This window comes from Camelina sativa, chromosome 12 (genome assembly GCF_000633955.1).
Source record: "Camelina sativa cultivar DH55 chromosome 12, Cs, whole genome shotgun sequence".
In the NCBI taxonomy this organism is placed as follows: domain Eukaryota; kingdom Viridiplantae; phylum Streptophyta; class Magnoliopsida; order Brassicales; family Brassicaceae; genus Camelina; species Camelina sativa.
This window is the reverse complement of record NC_025696.1, coordinates 28353538-28361129: the sequence shown is the minus strand read 5'-3', so window position 1 is coordinate 28361129 and position 7592 is coordinate 28353538. Positions and strand designations below refer to the sequence as shown.

General features: G+C 37.6%; 1 pseudogene; it reads left to right on the top strand.

Annotated features, from left to right (window-relative positions):
• On the top strand, nt 593-2371 carry LOC104733955 (annotated as a pseudogene).

Sequence of the window (7592 nt, the reverse complement as noted above, 5' to 3'; positions counted from 1 at the left end):
GAGAAGAAGATAAAAGAAGAAGTAGATCGAAGATGAAGGAGAAGAAGAAGAAGAAGAATAACAGAAGAATGGTGAATCGAATGAAAGAAGATTCGATGTTTGGTGGTGAGTCTTCGTGTTCTTTGGTGGGAGAGGCTGCGAGTGAAACAAAAAGAAAATTAGGGTTATTAGGTTTAGAAAGAATTTATAGTAGCGTCCTTAATTTTCGGTTATCGGTTAACCGTTCGGATAACCCGACCGAACCGACCCGAATGACATAACCGAATTCTCTGCACAACTTGTGCCGATTGAACCAAACGAAGCAACACCAACCGAACTGATTTGTCTAAATCTCGGTTCGGTTCGGTTCGGACAAATCGGTTCGGTTATAATTCCCAGGGCGTTCTAAAAGCACTGTAACCCAAAGATTCGAATCTCAAGTGTATAAGATTAGGGGGAAAATAACCTAAAAAAATAAAAAGCTTCATTTAAAAAATTATATCCTTAACGGCTATATTTTTTTTTCCTTCTTCTTCTTCAATTTGTTTTTCTTAATTCATATTACCTAAGATAGCAAACAAACATAGAGATCTAGTTCGTCAAGTTCATAAAAATGGTCCTTGTTGAGGAGCTCTCTGACGTATCATCATCACCTACACATGAAGAAAATCAAGCATGTTCCTATGATGATGATGGATCATTAACCCCATCCATGGTGTTTGACCAGATCATGGGACCTTCTCTGATGCTACCATTTCACGAACATCCTTTACACAGCCATTATAGCAGCACCGGTCAATGCGATGGATGCCCCAAACTTCGAGAAAACGGTCTCCACGGCTACAGATGTGATACTTGCGGCTTCGCCGTCCACAAAGAATGTTTAGAATCATCACCAGAGATCAACCATCCGTCTCACAAGAGACATCCTCTCACGCTCCTCATACATGGCTTACCACTAGTAGCTGAAGATGACAAATGTCGTCTATGTGGAGAAAAGGTTGGAAAGTTAGTTTATCATTGCTCCATATGTGACTTCAGTATAGATCTTTATTGTGCATGTAACCCGCTTCAGCTCATCCTTTACTTCCGGAAATGTCATGAACATACTCTCACTCTCATGCCAAGGCTCATACACTTCATTTGTAATGCATGTGGTCTTGAATCCGATCGATCTCCTTACATTTGTCCTCAATGTGATTTTATGATCCATGAAGGTTGTATCTACTTACCACGTGTCATTAGCATTATACGCCATATACATCGTATCTCCCGCACTTATTTTCTTGGTCCTGGAGATTGGAAATGCGGAGTTTGTCGCAGAAGAATAGATGGGAGATATGGGGTGTATGCTTGCTTGATTTGTTCGGATTACGCAGTTCATTCAAGATGTGCCACGAGGAGGGATGTGTGGGATGGGAGAGAACTTGAGGACGAGCCAGAAGAAAATGATGAATGTGAAGAACCTTTTAGAGTTGTGAGTGATGGAGTGATAAATCACTTTTGTCATCGAGAGCACAACCTAAGACTTGAGGATGGTCTTACTAGTATCCATGATGAATGTAGGCGTTGCAGAGCATGCGTTTGTCCTGTCTACTCTGACATTTTCTACAGTTGCATGCAATGTGATTATTTTGTCCTCCACGAAACGTGTGCTAACCTTCCTTGAAAGAAGCAACATGTACTTCACAATCATCAACTTACTTTATACCCTGACGACAACATAGTCATGGATTTTCCGATGCTTAGTGGAGTATTCTTATGTTCTGCTTGTCACCGACTCTGTAGTGGTTTCAGGTACGAATGTTGCAATATCATATTAGATGTACGATGTGGTTCGATATCCAAACCATTTTTCAACGATTGTCATCCGCATCCTTTGTTCCAGACTTCACTAGATAGCAAGGTATGTGTGACTTGCAAGCAAGAGTCGGATTATGTTTTGACTTGTATGGATTGCGATTTTGTTTTGGATTTTACGTGTGCTACTTTACCACCTACGGTAAGGTACAAATGCGATAAAAATCCTCTCAAATTATGCTACGATGGAGACAAAGACATGACCGGTATGTACTGGTGCGAGATATGTGAGAGAGAAATGGATCGAAAGATAATATTCTACACTTGCGAAAGTTCTCGCCCGACTGTTCATATCGAGTGTGTACTCGGAGATTTTAGGTATGTGAAGCCTCAACTTCATTTTGAGTTCAATAAAATGAATTGGGAAGTGACTTTGAATGGTATAAATCGACCGGGATGCTACAAGTGTGGCTTTTGTTGCAAGGGACCTTTTGCTGCCGTGAGCGTAGACTATACTGATAATTATGTTTGTTCTCTTTTATGTTTATGGAAAGGAGAAACTCTTGTGTTCCATAGTACTAGAAGAGATTAAATTATGTTATCAATGATCCTTCTTTTTTTTTTTTTTTTTAACGTATCATGCATCAGTTCGTATAAGAATATACAGAAGTTGAAATACGTATATATTTGACTATGTGAGAATCAGGCCCGGCGCGTAGCTAAAGCCAATGAAACAAGGGCTTTAGGCAGCAAATAATATAAGTTATTTTAAGGGCATCATTTTTATAAAAGTTACATTGGCACCGTTGTTCAAGCCTTTTTACTACTGTAACATGTGCAGAGTTCGACGCCCCTAACGTCTGTTTTTTATTAATTTTTTTAAACTATGTTTTAGATGGGCCAAAAGTAAATTTTTGCTTTATGCAGCAATATACGTTGCGCCGGCCCTGTGACAATCTATCATGGCATAAAAGTTAGAACCCTTTCGTTTTAGGGTTCTTTTTTACTAGCTCATGTGTATGATTTTAATTTGTTTCATTTTCGTAAGACAAAATGTAATCGGAAACTTTAAAAAAGTGTTAATTGAATTGACATATATTACTATATATATATAAGTAAATTTGTGTTAATCAGTTGTGGTAAAATCGTTTAAAACAGTGTGGACAACGAAAAATTGGAGAAATTTGAAGATACCATTTGTTAATTAAATCTTTCTAAAATACTTCTGTCCTATTATTTGAAATACCACAACATACGGTTGTCAAAGAAAAGCCACAATATACAATTTATTAACTTTTATAACATGTTATTAGAAGATTTCGAAAATTCTATAAATATTATAATTAGTTTATAACGCATTTTATTACATGGTTACATTGTTATAAGTTTGTAAAAATTTATATCTAGGTCTTACTATTATAAACATTTTATTTTGTTTGTGGTACTTCTTAAAAAATAATATCATAAAATTAGTTTTGTTTTGGGGTCAAGTATTGTTCTTGTTCAAAATAGTGGTGGTGGTATATCAATAAGTTAAAGAATAACACTGACAAACTTTATCTAGCAGCAAATATAGTTACTAAGCTGTTGTAAGAATTTACAACGTCGGCAGGAGTAGTCAGAGTTCACAATCCTCAGATATTTTTTTTTTTTTTTTTTTAATAAAAACGATGGCAAAAAGAAAATAAGTTCATATTCTATAAATGCTGTATAGCATTATAATTTACAAACTGCTACTACACAAAACTGTAACCGAAAAAGGTCAAAACCTCTCCACAAATCATGTCTACAGTTTACATATACTAATCAAACATTCGTGAAAAAAAAAAAATTTTAAATGAGTTTATGACAATTAAAATTCGTGGGGCTAAAGAGTCATGGACTTTTTGTATAGTGGATTTCTGTTTATGCCTACCTACTTTCGATAGACAACATCAATGATTAGGAAACCTCTTTATTCGAAATTTCGAAGTACACAATAAAGTTATATGAATAATTGAATGTATTAGACAAAATGCACGTGAACATTTACATAAAATAAACTCCGAAAATAAAATAAAAAAGGGAATGTGTGAATGTAAATAAAACATGTCGATAGATTGCCAACGGCTTGGTTAGACAATAGCGTGTTGTGAGTTTGACTATGCTAATGATAGATGGTTGCCTTCTTTTCTTAACCTTATATAACAACTTCGACTACCATATTCAATGCAATGCAGCTACGTTACGTAAGTATCTGTATGAAAATAATGTGAACCACATAAATACTTGTGTACCAAATCTCGTACTAACGCAAAAGAAAAGAGAAAACCCCATTGTCGTCAAATCAATATGAAGTAAAGCCTAGTTAGACGAAATGTCAAAAGTTTACAATGACCAAAGACTGAGCTCACCTCGTAGTCATGTGAAAGCTAGACGAGGTTCACTTAACACAAGACGTACTATAAATAGGAACGAAAGGTCATTGTGCAAGGGTCAAGGGATCTTGAATTTTGAACTCCGAAGAGTAAAACAAACTGATATTTCCTACACTGTGATTTTTCTATCACTAATTCATAGAAAATTAACAATGTTTACATTTTAAATTTGATTATGCTCCCTTTCTTAGTTTGATTTCGTGCTACTTTACCAAAGGTTACAATTATTGGTTTTATGAGCTTACATTCATTACACAGCAGATCCCAACAAACAAAGTTCACTAGAAACTCTAAGCCACCTCATGATATTGGTTTGCGAGCTCACATATATTGTAACTAAGATTATGAAACCAATTAACCGCAGGAAACTACGTACTACAGGTATTTATATGATGTAAAAACTGGTCTGATGTCTCATTTTCTTTAGCTCTAGCCTCTAGGTATTAGGATATCCGCCATCATCTTCTGTGGACCCCTATACCCACTTTCGAATTTTGGATCATACTATTTTCTTGACGGTTAATTTCTTTGTCATGGAAGTTCAGATAAGTTAAATTTTCAACTAGCTATGTAGATAAATAAAAAGATGATTCGTAGTGTTTTTTCTTTCTCACTTACGTAGTATCGCAAAACCACTTACATTAATATTACAAAACACTTCATAATTAATAGGTGACTCATCCTTAAGTTGATCGATCTATCCTTTAATTAGTATTGGATTCTCTCTAGTTGAGCTATATAAAATACAAATGCAATTGGTTATATTGATAGTCAAATTAATAATTTTAATTTAAACATCTCTACATGCACGACGATTTTTCAGAAAATTGGTATGACTTTTTTTTTTTTGGGCAAACGGATCATTGGTATGGCAATACTTTCACTTACAAAGCGCAATGTCTTCATTGCAAACCAACATTGTTACTCCCAATAGCGTCAGTCTACAATGGTCTACACTACTTTTAATATGACTCATACCACTTATACGAGCATTTTTGTTGGTGATATTCAATATGGGTGTTTTAAATATTAGTTTATTATTTGTCTATAGAAAGACACTATAAAAAAAGATGAATGTCTATAATCTTAATTTATTATTATTTTTTAAAAGACATGCACCACAACCCCTCCATCATCATTTTAGTGTTCTAACGGTTCTACAGTCCACCGTTCGTAAATACTCAAAAAAACACTTTTTTCTTTTTTGAAAAAAGCTTTCTATTTAAATGCAGAAGAAAATGAAAAAGATACAAAAGCAGCCCAGCTTTAGAGTCTTATAAGGGCAAGCCCACTTAAAATAGGGCAAGACCCATAAACATAGTAAGAATTAATGAGAACCGTAGTTAGATAGTCGTTGGAAAGTATACGCCTTTATGACGAGGAAAACCAAAAGTTGAGCAATGATAGAGCGAAAGAGGGATATGAGTGTCGAAGACTTGAGATTTTGTTTCGGATTAGCAAATCCACCAATCGGATCAAAGCAGCCGGCGTGCGGTAGGTGTGTTGATGGTTTCTTTCTTCCCAGAGTAAGTAGAGGGTGCACTGCCAAGCAAGTAGTGTGATTGTTCTTCCTGTTCTGGATCCGTGAATAGCTTGCATGCGTTCAAGAGTGGGATTCCAGGAGGAGGACGACTGGAGGCGACATCTATCTACTATGGGAGCCCAGACAGACCAACTAAAGTGACAGTCAAAGAAGAGGTGGTCTCGAGATTCCGGCAAGGAGTTGCAGAGAAGGTAATTTGGATCAGTTGCGAGTCCCCATTTGAGGATGCGGTCACGGGTAGGACATCGGTTCAAAACCACTAGCCAAGTGTGGAGACTATGCTTTGGAATGCCTCTCGGGTTCCATACCGCTTTACTCCAAGGGACCAGGGGAGAGGTAGGACGAAGCAAGTCATAAATTTGGCCAGTTGAGTATCGCTGGTAGGTTCTTCCTTCTAATTCCCATTCATAATAGTCATCTTGATCAGTCAGGTTTAAGGTAGTAATGAAAGATAGAAGTGAAACTTGCTTGTCAGTTCGCGCATGCGGAAGTAACCAGTGGTCTTGATGATACAGTTGATTAAGGGTAGATGTAGACGAGACCGCAAGACGTGAGTCGACATGAGAACAAAGGAAGTCCTTTGATTCTTCCAAAAGGAGACCAGTTATCACTCCAAAACTTGCAGGTAGCCCCGTTTCCAATTTGCATTTTTATCCATCCATAGACATCATCACGCATCTTGACTAGTTTATTAGCTAACCATGAGTAGTTCTGTTGTTTCTTCATTGTCCAATAGTTGCTGAGAGAACCCCGGAGGAAACGAAGCCTGAACCACGCTACCCACACTGAGCCAGACTAGAAGAATAACAGCCAGATAAGTTTAATGATGCAAGCTTTATTCCAGTAGTTTAGATCACGGATGCCTAGACCACCCTGGTCTTTAGGTTGTGTAACAGTGGTCCAGGAGACTCTAGCATTATGATTTCCTTCAATGCTGCCTTTCCACAAGTAGGCACTACAAAGTGACTGAATCTTTGAGATGCATTTCTTTGGCAGGATGAATGTAGAGCACCAGAAGTTAGAGATTCCTACAATCACCGTGTTGATTAGTAACCGCCTACCAGCAAACGATAAGTGTTTAGCACTCCAGTTGCTTATTTTCCCTTTTACTTGTTGAAGAAGTGGTTCACAGTCTTGCATGATTAATTTTTTGGTACAGAGTGGCACTCCAAGGTAGCAGACAGGAAGGCAACCATGGGCAAGACAGGTAGCGGTGGTGATCAACTGGACTTCCTTATCTGTTAGGCCCCCGGTAAAGAAAGATGTTTTTTGGATACTCACAGCTAAACCCGATCGCTCCTCGAATTCATGTAGAACTTGAAGGACGCTTTGAACTAAAGATAGAGTCTCATCCACAAATATGAGGAGATCATCAGCAAAACAAAGGTGAGTTAAATTTTCTTCTGCACAGTTATGGTGGTAGCCAAATCGATCCTCTTCTGCCGCTTTATTTAGCATAAGTGATAAATTGTTCATTGCGATGACGAACAGGTAGGGAGAAAGTGGATCCCCTTGACGAAGACCACGGTTCCCTTTGAAGTAGCCATGGACCATGCCATTGTAGCCGACAGTGAAGGTTGGTGTACAGACGCAAGCTTCAAGCCATCTCAAGTACTGATCAGGAAGGGAGAGACCTTTCAAACAGTTAAACAAAAAGTCCCAGGATAGAGTATCGAAGGCTTTGGCAATATCCACTTTGATGACGATACGTTTTGGTCCAACAGATTTATTGTAGCCATTCACGAGTTCCGCTGCAAGGATGGTGTTCTCTAGTAGAAGTCGATCTTTCACAAAGGCAGTTTGGTTTGGAACGATTCGTGTTGGGAGAATAGGCTTCAGCTTGGCAACAAGTA